Source organism: Chlorocebus sabaeus, chromosome 21 (assembly GCF_047675955.1).
Source record: "Chlorocebus sabaeus isolate Y175 chromosome 21, mChlSab1.0.hap1, whole genome shotgun sequence".
NCBI lineage: Eukaryota > Metazoa > Chordata > Mammalia > Primates > Cercopithecidae > Chlorocebus > Chlorocebus sabaeus.
The window spans coordinates 40,977,252-40,992,144 of NC_132924.1; the positions used below are offsets into that span (position 1 = coordinate 40,977,252).

Here is a 14,893-nt window from a genome sequence, read left to right on the forward strand (position 1 = left end):
AGAAATATAGAGGGGCTGGAACATGCTGGGAAGAAAATAAATTGTTCCTTATCTCCAGTCTTCCCTGTCAGTAAAAAATTGTCAAAATAAGAAATGGCTTCAGGGTAAAGATCAAATCATAGTGTGACTGTAAGTCCCTTTGTTAAAAACGCTGAAGAATTTAAGATTACACATAGTAGACACTCAGACAAAAATGGCTTTTAAGATTTTTAAAGACTGTTTTCCCCAGCAGGCTGACACACCAAAGTAAAAAGTCTCAAAAAGTCTCTCTCAATAAAAATTATAGATGTGGCTTCTGGGGTATGGTGTGAACCTGAATCTGCCTTGTAGGAAGTTCTGAAAACACTGAAGTCAATTGTGCCAACAAAAGCACCACAAGCTTGGACTGAAATATTCACATCAGCTTGAAACAAAAAGAGGTTTCTGGGCTCCCAGCATTCTGCAGGAATGAAGGTTGAGGAAGGTATTCAGCTGTATACAGAGGCCATTTCTTATTAAAAAGGAATGACATTTCAGAGGACAGAGTCAAGAACGGTGATGCCCAATGGACTACAGTACTACTTCCAGAGAGCAGCGGAAAATAAGACACTGGAGAAACAGTTGCCAGAAGTGGAATCTTATCCCAATCAAGGAAAATTTTCTCCTTGGAATTTTCTCCAAAATTTTCTCCAAGGAAAATTTTCAGATCCTTGAAATATAAGGATCTGAAAATCTATGCCTGGCTGGGTTTCAGAATTTCTATGAACCAGTGATTGCTATGTGTTTCCCATTTTCCCTCCTTCCAATAGTAGTGTCTACTGCAGTTATCATGTGTTTGTCTTCTCACTGCATAACTTGTCTTTTTAATGCAGCTAGATCAAGAGGATCTGCATCCAAAAAGTCACTCCCAAACACAATTATCGAACAAGAGATCCTGGACATTGAATATGATGCTGTGATTGGGTGAGATTTAGGGGGTCTTGGGAGGAAATACATTATGAATGCAGAAAGGATATAAATCATCAACACTAGAGGCCTTCTGTGATAAGACATGGCAGTAATAGACCGTAATCATTCATGCCTGCCTGTATCCATAAGCTTAGTTCTTCCCCACACTCTGGACTAGACCAGGTGACTTGCTTCAAACAATGAGACAATTGCAAAATGACACTAGCAGAACCTCAAAAAGTGCTCATACATGGGAGTTTGCCTGTTTTGGCTAATCCTAGAACCAGCATGTGAACGACCACAGGTTAGCCTGCTGAATGATGAGAGACACATGGCCCAGTCACCTTTGTTGCCCTAGCCAACAGAAACAGTCAACCAACAGTTGACCACAGTTACATGACTGAACCTAGTCAAAAGCCACCCAGTTGAGCCCACCCAAATTGCCAACAAACAAATAGCAAGCTAAATAAGTAAACGGCTGTCGTGTTAAGCCACTAAACTTGCGGTGCACAGTAACATAACAAAGGACAATGTTCTCATTCCTGATCGGCAAACCACAGCTCTCAAACTAAATCCAGTCTACCCCCTTGTTTTTGTACAGCCTACAAGCTATAAACAGTTTCTGTATTTGTAAACAGCTGAGGAAAAAATCAAAAGAAGAATAATATTTTGTGATATATAAAACATATATGAAATTCAGATTTCAGTGTTCATAAATAAATGTCATTTGAACATAGCCACACCCATTGGTTTACATCTATGGCTGCTTTTGCACTTCAACAGCAAAGATGGATAGTTGCAAAAGGAGTATCTTGCCTACAAAACCTGATATATTTACTATCTGGTCCTTTACAGAAAGAGTTTGATGATCTCTGTTCTAGCTGTGGTTCAGTAGCTTACATGTGGTCAAAAACAGCACAGCCGAAGGAGGGTGTGCTTCTTGGAGGAAGAAGGAAAGAGGGTGTGCCATGTCTTGGCAGCCTGGGCACAAGCTTCAGGCCACCACCCATAACCCCCTGAAACTGCCCATATACTAACTCTGAAATTTTATCAGAAGAGCAAAGGTGTACAACCAACGACCAAGGACTCTCCAGCAGTGACCAAAAAGGTATGGAGAAGGAAGCAAGGCACAAGTGACCTAAGAGTCCGTGTAAGGAATTTGTGTTTGGGCTGTCACTAGCTCTTTCCCCCTCCTTAAAATATTGTAGATGTAGCAACACAAGTATTAGCAGAACTCCAACTTTAGCAATTCAACAGTTACCTACTGCAGGGCGGAAGTCTAAGTTCCATCAAAACAAGCAAATAACTAAGGCTTCTAATCCCATTGTAAGTATTCCACAAGCATAAGCACAATCAAAGAGAAGACAGCCAACTAGAAACAAATGACTGACAACTTTTAAGGCCTTCATTTTATTTGTTGTTGTTGTTGTTGTTGTTGTTTGAGACAGAGTTTTGCTCTTGTTGCCCAGGCTGGAGGACAATAGGTGCAATCTCGGCTCACAGCAACCTCCACCTCCTGGGTTCAAGTAATTTTCCTGCCTCAGCCTCCCTTGTAGCTGGGACTACAGGCACACGTCACCATGCCTGGCTAATTTTTGTATTTTTAGTAGAGACAGGGTTTCACCATGTTTACCAGGATGTTCTCAATCTCTTGACCTTGTGATCCACCCGCCTCGGCCTCCCAAAATGCTGGTATTACAGGTGTGAGTCACCACGCTCAGCCTCGTTATTTTCATAGTAGTGTCTTTGCTTATGCATTTATGTGTTCTCCCTTTTCTCTAACTCTCCCTTTTGATTGCCCTGAGAAAACATAACTGATAGAAACTTATTAAACTTGAGTTTGACTAGCTATGAAGAAGAAAGGCAGCAGGATATTTACCACCAGGTGCTGTATGTCCCATTGTATCCACCCTATTCTCTAACAATTCACTGTTACGGATATGGAAATAAGAGCCAGCAAAAAGGACAGGTAGACATAAAATGAAAGAAAGAAAAAAGAGGAGGACGATAAGAAAGAAAGGATGAAAATGAAAAAGCAGAATCCTATTCCAACCTATTTACACAGGATCAGAAATAGTACAGAGGAATTTCAGCTACCTAAAGGAGGACAGAAGGTAGGACGCGGTGGCTCACACCTGTAATCCCAGCACTTTGGGAGGCTGAGGCGGGAGGATCCCCTGAGGTCAGACCAGCCTGGCACATGGTGAAACCCTGTCTCTAATAAAAACACAAAAAATTAGCCAGGCATGGTGGCGCGTGCCTGTAGTCCCAACTACTCGGGAGGCTGAGGCAGGAGAATTACTTGAACCAGGGAGGTGGAGGTTGTAGTGAGCTGAGATTGCACCATTGCACTCCAGCCTGGGTGACAGAGTGATACTCCACTTGCAAAAAAAAAAGGAAGACAGAAATGTCATTCTCTATATTCCCAGTTTCAGAGGATACCTCAGATTTGAGTACAGAAAGGATGGCTACAAATTAAGACCAAAGTCACCAGGAACTTTCAAGTTCGTCTTTCACTTACATACCTGCAATGTCTTCTAAGTTGGTAGAGAACAGCTGGAAAAAGAGAGTGACAAGCTTCTGATGGAAGTTGCCACATATATGCCTTATTTTATTTTTATTTATTTATTTATTTTTATTTTGAGATTATTTTTTGAGACAGAGTCTCACTCTGCCACCCAGGCTGGAGTGCAATGGCATGATCATGGCTCACTGCAGCCTCGATATCCTGGGCTCAAGCATCTTCCTGCCTCAGCCTCCTGCATAGCTGGGACTACAGGTGCACACCACTGCACCCAGATGTATTTTTTATTTTTTTTTGTAGAGACTGGGTCTCACTATGTTGCCTAGGCTGCTATCGAACTCGCAGATTCACGTGATTCTCCTACCTCAGCCTCCCAAAGTGCTGGGATTATAGGCATGAGCCACCGTGCCTGGCTTATTTTAAATTAAAGCTGTTTGCTGATTTCCAATGACAGATCAAGGTGGATAGTGGAAGCATTCAGCCTGGGCACCTGCAACAAGGAGACATATGAGTTGCAAATTTTAAAACACTAGAAGTGCGTAAAAATCAGTCTGTTCTTTATCACCACCATGCACGAAAAGCTCTAAATGTTATCCATGATAAGATATTCCTTTCTACCAAAGCAACTCACCCAACCCAACCACATTCTGCTTCTTAGTACTCCACTGCTTATGTTAACCAAAACTCTAAAAGATTTCTGCTCTTTCAAACCCCTTGACACTTTAAAGCTAGCCTCACACATACATTCAGAATGAGAAACAAATATAAATACTCCAAAAGCACTGAACAACTGAATTCTACATGAGGCTTTGTTGGAAGGCTAAAAGAGGAGTTACATAATGGACAACGTAACCAATTTTTTTTCTTTTAGGTACAATTCTCATTCTCTTTTTCTCCAGAGGATAATTTTTCTTCAGTCCTTAAGGACTCAGCTCCTTACAAGGGCTTTGGCGGGGGTCATGGGGCAGCACTCGCAGGTCTAAACTGGGGTGAAAGTGTTCGGTCCTTGCAGGCTTCACAAGATCGATTCCTGACTACCTTGCTGTGAATGGCACAACTCACAGGGCAAGGTAACTTCCCACACAGCTTGGGAAGCACTTTGCTGTCGAAGATGCTCACTTTATTTTATTTATTTATTTTTATTTATTTATTTTTGAGACAGAGTCTCCCTCTGTCGCCCAGGCTGGAGTGCAGTGGCGCGATCTCTGCTCACTGCAAGCTCCGCCTCCTGGGTTCAGGCCATTCTCCTACCTCAGCCTCCCGAGTAGCTGGGACTACAGGCGCCCACCACCACGCCCGGCCAATTTTTTTGTATTTTTAGTAGAGACGGGGTTTCACCGTGTTAGCAAGGATGGTCTCCATCTCCTGTCCTCGTGATCTGCCCGCCTCGGCCTCCCAAAGTGCTGGGATCACAGGCGTGAGCCACAGCGCCCGGCAGATGCTGACTTTAGAAATGTCCCTGACAGCTGTAACCCCTACTACGTTTCGAATGACGAACTTGTTAATAGCCTTGTCGCTGGTCATGCATTGGGCTCAACTTGTGCAGCAAATAGGCTACACATGGTCATGGCCCTTTTGCGCACCACCATTGTTCCTTCTTTGCTTTGTAGTCTTGGAAGCGAGGACCTGAGGGAGGGAATCTTTTAAAAAACCCTTTCTCCTCTATCCTTCATCTCCTTTCTCCTTTTCTGAAATCCCTCAGGTTCTCTTCCCTTATCCTGTCACATGAATCTTTTTCCTTTTTTCTCCTCAAACTCTGATCCCCCGCTTAGTGTCTCTGTCCCTTTCTTCTTTGAAGAAATGTCCCAAATTTTTGCCTTCACCCACTAGGCCCCTCCACAAACAAATGTAACAAAAATGTTCCTAGGGTTAAATGCCATTCTTAGAGAGTCTTAAAAGGCCAGAGGTGGAGGGAGGGTGTTTGTAAGTAATGAATAATAATTTAACACATCCAGTTGATAAAATGATAAAAATGTGAGCAACTACATTGTCAGATATATATTGGGTGAACTACAGCACTCATTTAAATATATTATAGAAAATCACCAAAGGACTAAAGTGTGAATGGAAAGTATTTCCTAAAGGCGTTTCCTTTTATTTATATTACACCTTCTACTATGAAGATAACACATATTTCATCTATGTTGGTTTAGCATTTGTGGTGTCTAATCTTATAACATCTATAATATCAAGGGAACCTGATAAATTAAAAGAAAGAAGGTTTGTGTTTTGAGACTACATTGCCACCTCAAGTGCTTACCACAGAGCATGTTTTTCTATAGTATTCTTCTTTATACAAGTTGCTTATCGCAAATTCTCCAATAGTAAAATGGAATAAGAGGCTTAAATTGCTTCAGCACAATTCAGCGAGGTTTCAATCCACTTACTGAAATGTACTTTTGCCTACAAGCACGTGCCCCTGTTTAATGATGCACTCACTACACACCATACAGCTGAGAAGTGCCTGCACTAAAATGTTCCGTCTGCTTTCCCAGAGAGCAAGAATGAGAAAAATAGTGGGTTCCCCTCCTGAGGGCTAAAGTGACCAGGAACCTCTGCTAGATGAAGTTTAGTTTCTCCTTGCTAATGTTTCTCACAGCATCAGGCCAAAAAAAAAAAAAAAAAAAATTAAAAAGTAGAATTTTTTAAAAAGTAATTTTGTCAGGATGGTTTATTTTCAAGATAGAGAGCTAAATGTCAATTCTAGAGTACATAAGAAAAAGATAATCTATTCAGAAATGTGCTATCCTTTGTAGTATATGCTAAATAGAATTCTCATAAGGCACCATATATGTATAATTATGTTATTTTAGAGTAGACTCTAACAACATCAACTGCAAGTGATCTGCCAAAAGATGGATCTAAGCCAGCACCCCATTCTCTCATCCTAGAAAGGCCTGAAACACTACGTTCCCGCTCTAAAGCCTGGTCACCCATGGGCAATCAGAAATACATTATTTCCCACACAGTGACAAACATGGAAGATACTCTAAAAGGTCCTTGAGCCAGGCACAGTGGTTCACGCCTGTAATTTCAGCACTTTGGGAGACCAAGGCGGGAGTAAGGCCTGACCTTCAGAGTTCAAAACCAGCCTGGGCAACACGGTGAAACTGTCTCTACCAAACAATTAAAAATCAGCCTGGTGTCGTGGTGCGTGCCTGTAGTAGTTCCAGCTACTCAGGTGGCTGAGGCAAGAACACCACTTGAGCTTGGGACGTTGAGGCTGCAGTGAGCTGTGACTGCACCACTCCACTCAGGACTGGGCAACAGAGTGAGACCCTGTCTCAAAAAAAAAAAAACAAAAATTCTTGATATTCTAGAATTTTGGTCTCCCAAGTTTTTAGATAATACACTCCATCAGTAAAAAATATCCAAGTATGAACTGCAAGTAGTTGTAAATTTATTCATTTTAAAATCATAGGCTGGGCATTTTAAAATCATAGGCTGGGCATGGTGGCTCACACCTGTAATCCCAGCAACTTGGGAGGCCAAGGCAGGTGGATCACCTGAGGTCAGGGGTTCGAGACCAGCCTGACTGACATGGAGAAATCCCATCTCTACTAAGAATACAAAAATTAGCCAGGCATGGTGCCGCATGCCTGTAATCCTAGCTATTCGGGAGGCTGAGACAGGAGAATAGCTTGAACCCGGGAGGCGGAGGTTGCAGTGAGCCAAGATAGTGCCATTGCACTCCAGCCTGGGCAACAAGAGTAAAACTCTGTCTCAAAAATAAATAAATAAATAATAAAATTATATACATGTGCTGTCATATTAGGTATATCTAAAATAAAAAAGAAAATTTACCAAATAATAAAGCATACAGAATTTTATTAGGTGATAGTATTTTTAAAAACACAACTCTCAGCCAGGCACGCTGCCGCACACCTATAATCCCAGCACTTTGGGAGGCTGAGGTGGGCAGATTGCCTGAGGTTAGAAGTTCGAGACCAGCCTGGCCAACATGATGAAACCTCATCTCTACTAAAAACACAAAAATTAGCCAGGCATGGTGACATGCACCTGTAATCCCCACTGCTTGGGAGGCTGAGGCAGGAGAATCACTTGAACCAAGGAGGCGGAGGTTGCAGTGAGCCGAAATCACACCACTGCACTCCAGTCTGGGTGACAGAGGAAGACAGTCTCAAAAAATAAAAAATAAAAAAAATTCTCATTAAAAATACAATATTAATTAAATTAATACAATAATATGTTTGAATAGTTTTACAAATTTTGGTTTAACACCATGTGACAGGATTTGAAGGTCTGCTTCTAAGTTCAGTTTCTTTTGCTATGATTTTTTAAAGATAGGTGAAAAAGACTTCTCATAAATATATATAAATCCCAAACAGAAGAACTGCATATTTGGCTGTTCTTTTTCACAATGCACTTTTTTTTTTTTTTGAGACAGGGTCTTGCCCAGACTGGAGTGCAGTGGCGCAATCACTGCTCACTACAGCCTCAACCTCCAGGCTCAAGCCGTCCTGCCACCTCAGCCTCCCAAGTAGCTCAGACCACAGGTGTGTGCCCTGATGCGGGGCTAATTTTTAAAACTTTTCGTAGAGACAGGGTCTCCCTATATCGCCCAGGCTGGCCTCAAACTCGTGGGCTCATGGGATCCTCCCACTTCAGCCTCCCAAAGTGTTGAGATTAGGGGCCACCTGCCCGACCATGATGCTCATATTTTAATCCCTCAACCAAATATGATTTTTGGTAAAATTCAGCCAATAAATTTCCATTTTCTCTAATGTCCAATCATTGTTGCAAACTAATCATAAATGTGTTCAAACACATAAAAATTCTTAACTTGGAAGATATGAAAAAAGATTTTTAAGTTCTGTTTCCAAATTTTTGAAGTGTACCAAAATAAGCCATTTCTTATGTAACACATCATTTTCTGCAAAATCATATAACAATGGAAACATTTCCATCATTTATTTTTAAACGCTCCTCAACAAAAAAAGAAAAAAAAAGAAACATTCTCACTTACTGTGAAAACTGCTGCTATTTTGTGGGTACAAAGCAAGTGAGCAAGTATGTGTGTGTACATGCCTATGTTAATTTTCTACTAGGTAGCATTCTACTCACAGTTACTTATCACAGAAAGGTCAGCCTACTTGGAAACTTGTATTTTGTGAAAGCAATGTGAACTATGTCTCTTTAAATTTGACAATTCCAAATGTTTTGTCTCAAAGTAACCACTGAACTGTAAGTAAGGCATAGGAGATTTTCATGGTCAACCCCCCATCTTATTACTAAACACTGGGAAGATTCTATAATATAATATATTCTATAGTATAATCCATAGATTCACTTAGGATAGACACATGTAAGCTAGGTGGTTCCGAAAGGAATGAAAGGAGAGAATGTCCACTCCTCTTTACATTAGACGGTCCCTTCTATTTGAAGGATAACATGCCCAAAAAATCACATGAGCACCTAATATACAGGATGTCAATCACAGTCAAGCATAATTTATTTACATTTTTTTAGACCAAAGAAATATAGAAACAGAAATTCTAATATTTTCTTCATACTTGACAATAAATTTCTTGAATAATCCCTGGGAGTACTTCAGAGTAATGGTCCTGAGTGTGGTTCTGAAAATACTACCTGGCATTGAATTACTCCAGGACCTTGTTAAACTAGCAGATTTCCAAGCCTCATCCAAACCTATTGAGTCAGAATCTCTGCAAGAGATGCCAGGATTTCAGCATTGGTAACAAGCAGGTCATGTCAGTTATTTACCACTGCATAAACAACCATTCCAAAATGTAATGGCTCAAAATAATGACTGGTTTTTTTTTTCTTGCAATTCTGTGGATTGACTGGACTTGTGCTCCACTGTGATATCAGCTGACTTCACTTAAATGGCTGCATTCAGCTGGGAGCTCTACTGGACTGAATTATCCAAGAGAGTCTCACTCATGGTCTGGCACTTGGTGCTGACCATCAATGGGGCACCAAAGTCCTCTTCCATGGGGAATCTCTCTCTCTCCTCTGGTCCCTCCCCATTCATTAGCCTACTCTGTGCTTCTTCACATGGAAGCCAATTTCCAAGATCATATTCATGAAAATTGCCAGGTCTCTTCAGGGCTAGTTCCAGAACTGACTCAGGGACTCTTCTGCTGCTTTCTGTTGATCAAAGCAAGTCATGTGACCTGACCAGATTCAAGGAAAGGGAAGCAAGACTCTACCTTTTGATGGAAGGGGCACCATGAATGTACAGGGTTAGGAAGAATTGTTGGTAGCCATCATTGGAGACTAGTACTACATAGATGATAAAATTTGAGAACAGCTATTTTAAAGTGATAAATCCAATAAAGACGGTTGAATTTAACATAAGAGCAGTTTTTAGTATTCTTAATGAGTTTGTGCATCAAACTGTTACTAATAAGAGTAACAACCCTAGACTGAAATATATATATATACGCACACAATGCAGAATAGAAGAGTGGTTTCTTTCTCTTAATGCTAAATTGTATTATAGTAATTACCTTTTGCGTTTTTTAATCATTCATTCTTGAGACATTGGTTTCATCTTTGCAAAACATAAAATTGTAAATAGAGTATTTGGATTTAAAAAGTGTTAATGAAAGAAAATATCAAAACTCTTTCAATATCATGGTTTTATCTTGCTCAAACCAGCCACGTGTATTGAGGAAGTTGGCAGGAGCTGCTCTCAGTGTAAGACCCTAGCATTTAAGGCCTTCTACCTATCATGAGATTAATCCCCTGGGTTGGTTTGTTTTGGTTTTTTGGGTTTTTTAGAACAAGAACAAAAAGGACCACAGAGAACTTTCCAAATCAATGAGCTTTCAAATATAGGAAATATTGGCTGTAAGGATATCATGCAGCTTCCCTCAGAGATCTTGAGACCATGGCTTAAAGGAACGTATTATTTTTCTAAATCCTGAATTTGAATCATGTAGTTACAAAGAGCAGTGTTAAGGGCTGAGCGTGGCTGACCGTCCAGCATCTGCTTTTAATTCAGCTTTGCTGCACTCTACTTGTCACAACTAAATTTTATAGGAAGGAATTAAATGCTTTAGATCAGAGGTCAAAAGCTAAAGACCCACAGGCCAGATACAATGACAGATGTATTTAATTTGGCCTGGATGTTTTTTAAAAATTGAAATTAGTTGTCACCATTAAAGAAAAAAAAAAGCAATACTTCAAACTTCTCAAAAAACAAAATCAGGAACACTTAATACTGAAATTGCATTCCCCTATGACATCACAGGACTAAAGCTGATTATGAATGGTCCCTGAAGATAGGTCATGCACTTTCCAGTGAACCATAGTCCCCACTCTTCTCTGTTGTCTTCCTCTAGAATTACACCATTTACATTCTCTACATGACGTCTGGAAGTACTAGATCTTTATTTTTATTTTTTTGCAGCCAAAGCACTATTTAGAAATTCAGGGAGTGACTAAAAGATTCATTTGTAAATATTTATAAATATCACAGGTCTACTCTATTTCAGGCTAGACTTTCCTGATACATATCCTAGCACATATTTTGATATACTTTGCCTGCACTGCAAATTGAAACCCATTTTTTTCTTTTTAAAGAAATAAAGTCATTTTTAAAAGCTGTCATATATTAAGAAGTATGACAGAATTTCTAAGAAAAAAATCAAACTAATGAAATTTTTCGTGTAGAATCATATTTTGGGTTTGTTTTCCCCAGTTGAAGAGAAAAAGAGGGTGGGGAAAATACTCTGAAATAACACAAAGAGCAAAAAAAAAAAAAAAAAGATGCAGCAAAATTTGTAAAGTTTTGTTCTATCACATAGCTATCCTAGTTAAGGACTACTATCATCATCACAAAATCTAAAACAAAACACAGGAATTTGTCCACTTCTTGATATAGCACTGCCATTAATATCATTTCTGTGCTTACTGAAACTGTCCTACCAATACACAATTAATAGTTTTACATAAAGGATAGTAAAAGTGCCAAAAGAACACTCAAACTGGAGTAACCAGAAGACGCGTGGATGCAAATTCTAGCTCTACCAGTTACTCTCAGCAGATTTGGGGCAAGTCAACTTACCTCCATATACCAGCTTCTTTATTAGAGACATGATACAGTTGAGACTCAATATTTAACATCCAACTAATTCTTATCTTTTAAGATTTTAAAATTTATTATTCTAAGAAACTTTCAGGCCAGGCGCAGTGGCTCATGCCTGTAATCCCAGCACTTTGGGAGACTGAGGCAGGCGGATCTGAAGGTCAGGAGATCAAGACCATCCTGGCCAACAAAGTGAAACCCCGTCTCTACTAAAAAAAAACAAAAAATTAGCCCGGCGTGGTGGCGGGCGTCTGTAGCCCTAGCTACTCGGGAGGCTGAGGCAGGAGAATGGCGTGAACCCAGGAGGCGGAGTTTGCAGTGAGCTGAGTTCACACCACTGCACTCCAGCCTGGGCAACAGAGTGAGATTCCGTCTCAAAAAAAAAAAAAAAAAGAAAGAAACTTTCTCCCAATCTGACTTGTGTGTGACTCTCTGAGTTTTACTATAACACCTTTAAGGAACTGAATTTAGTTACTGATCTACTTCGACTTCCTCAAAAGAGAGCTCTCCATGTAAGTCAGTGTTTGTATTAGAATGGGGCACAATATTTTAAAGATATGGCATTGGGGAGCAGAGCATTGGCATTAAAATAAAATAACATTAAGCTCTAATATGAGATTTGAAAAACATAATCTGGGCAGAGGGTCCAGTGAATCTTAGCAGGAATAACCAGTCTTCAGCATTATCAGCTTAGTGCTGACTGAAGAGTCATTTGGCTACATGTGATTTTTACACATCTGTCAACTAAATCAGAGTTCGAAATGAAAAATCTGGCACATAGAAACATTATGGGGATTTGTGAGTCCCCCTGGAGAATTTTGGGTCCATAAACCAATGAATAGATTACTATGACACATAAATAGAGTATTTTCATCTGTGACAGACATAATCTCGCCCTGGTACTCTTTGTGTCATGTTACTCACTGTCCTCAGACCCACTTTAGAACATGCTAAAAGATGAGTAACAACATTAAATATGGAAAACATCAAAGGATAAAGAACGGAACCACCTTTGGGAAGACCTAAATGCAATCTCTGTCAGTACCACTAACTGTGGCCTCTGAGTTAGCCCACTAACTCCAGTCCTAATGTAAGTACATTACAAATCACTTCAACGGTCACGACCTCATTCATCCGTCCAGCAAACCTGTGCCATAATAGGTTTTACTAGTACAAAAACTGAGGCTCGCTGTGTTTGTAACTTACCTAAAGTCACATAGGTGATAACGGTGTCCCTGAATCCACATCCACATATTCTTTGTATTGAGACACGCAGATGGAAAGGGCTCCCTGGCAAAACTCCAACCGGCCAGTGCACTGGGAGAAGTGGGCAATGGGATGGAGCCACAGAAGTTCGCGCGCGTTTGCAGCGGGAGGAGCTTGGCCTCTCCTCTTCCTGGGTGGAACCTGGGATTCAATCTGTGAGGCGGGAAGCTCACTGGCAGGAAACACTCTCTCGCTTTGCTAAGAGTCTCTGTTTCACCTTTTCTTCCATTTCACCCAATAAACCCTGCCCTCCTCATGCTTCAAATCGTCTGTGAGCCTAATTTTTCGTGGCCGTGTGATAAAGAACCCTGTCTTTAGCTGAACTAAGGAAAAAGTCCCACAACACTATTATGCCATAAAATGTCTTTAATCTATAAAACTAGAATATAGCAAGTCTTTATTGAGTCTCGAATTTCATTTATTTATTTTTAAAAAAATGTTTATAACTTGAGTGGGTCAAAACGTGGGTATATAAAAAAGAGGAATTTACGTGTCTCTAGAAGAAAAAGAAGACATTGCAAGGGAAATATTGAGTGTCATTTTGAAAGTACATTAGTGCCAGGCACTACAGAAGTCTTCCTGAAGGTGGTGGTACAGGCAAAGCATGCACTTCAAGCTTTGGGAACAATTTTTAGAAAAATTTTTGAGGTCTTTATAAAAATTGTCAAGGAACTGTTAACATAATGACAGCAACATATACAAATGTCTGGAACACTATCACATATTTTAAATCTATTTTTTGATGTAGATCTATTTGGAAATATTATGTCAGCCTTTCAGGAAGTATATAATTTTGAGATTGAATAAAATCAGGCTGTCTCCATGTTTATTTGAATTAATGAGATGTTTGATGTTGTCCACTTTCTCCCTTGTTGTCCAAACCCTAGTCAGTGAGTGCTCTGACTTGAAAGCCAAGTTCTCTGTGTCTGTAACCAAAGAGAAAAGCTCATCACCCTGGTTAGGCAAAGTTCACAGCTGCCACAGCCTCCTGAAATGCCACACTGCCTCCATCAGTGTTTCTTCTTGTGTTCTCTTCGTGCAGAGTGTGTTTGGAGTTACTGCAGTTTTTGGTCATCACTGAATGATGATATCTCTTTAGAAAGTCTCAGCCGGGCGCGGTGGCTCAAGCCTGTAATCCCAGCACTTTGGGAGGCCGAGACGGGCGGATCACGAGGTCAGGAGATCGAGACCATCCTGGCTAACACGGTGAAACCCCGTCTCTACTAAAAAATACAAAAAACTAGCCGGGCGAGGTGGCGGGCGCCTGTAGTCCCAGCTACTCAGGAGGCTGAGGCAGGAGAATGGCGTGAACCCGGGAGGCGGAGCTTGCAGTGAGCTGAGATCCGGCCACTGCACTCCAGCCGGGCTACAGAGCAAGACTCCGTCTCAAAAAAAAAAAAAAAAAAAAAAAAGGAAAGTCTCTGTAAGTGTACCCAGGGCTCCCTGAAGACGTGTAAAGTCTCTGCACAAGTTTGAGCATTCTTAAGGAGCAAATTACTAGCATTTTGTATTTTTATATTTGTACAATGAGAAAACTTTCTATGGATTTGATATTCTTTCCTGGAAATACTTCCACAAGAAAACAGGATATGGAAAACCCATTTTTAAGGAAAGTTTATATTTTTACATTAAACAACAATTGAAAATAAAATATTCCTGTTGGAATAATGGGATCTTGATTTTAGGCCGTTTGTCAATTTAACAATTAATGACAGAGCTTAGCAATGACATATAGCTAACAGCGAAAGTTCTTGTGGCAGTACCCTCATCTTCCCCCTTCTCCCACGCTAAAGAATAAAACAACATATTTCCCAAGTTAATGGTCCCAATGTGGGGCCAATTTTATTTTCAAATAATTACAGAATCACAAGAAGTTGCCAAAATAATACAAAGAAGTCCCATGTATATTTCACCCGTTTTCACCTTCAAAAATAACATCTTACATAACTAATACAATATCAAGACCAAGAAAATGACGTTGGTACAAGTACAGTCTTACTCAGATTTCACCAATGTTGACAGGCACTTGTGTGTATGTGCATATGTCTATGAGTCAGACACTTTTATTACATGTAGATGTGATAAGGGTACAGATCTGT

General features: G+C 40.3%; 1 long non-coding RNA gene across 1 annotated transcript in view; it reads right to left on the bottom strand.

Moving 5' to 3' along the window:
- The window catches only part of LOC119626263 (uncharacterized), a 189,095-nt gene extending 176,287 nt beyond the window's left edge, over window positions 1-12,808 (bottom strand). The window contains exon 1 of the long non-coding RNA XR_005242446.2: window positions 12,735-12,808. This is a non-coding gene — a long non-coding RNA (uncharacterized lncRNA). The remainder of the gene's footprint in view (window positions 1-12,734) is intronic.
- Between the last annotated feature and the right edge of the window lie 2,085 nt (window positions 12,809-14,893).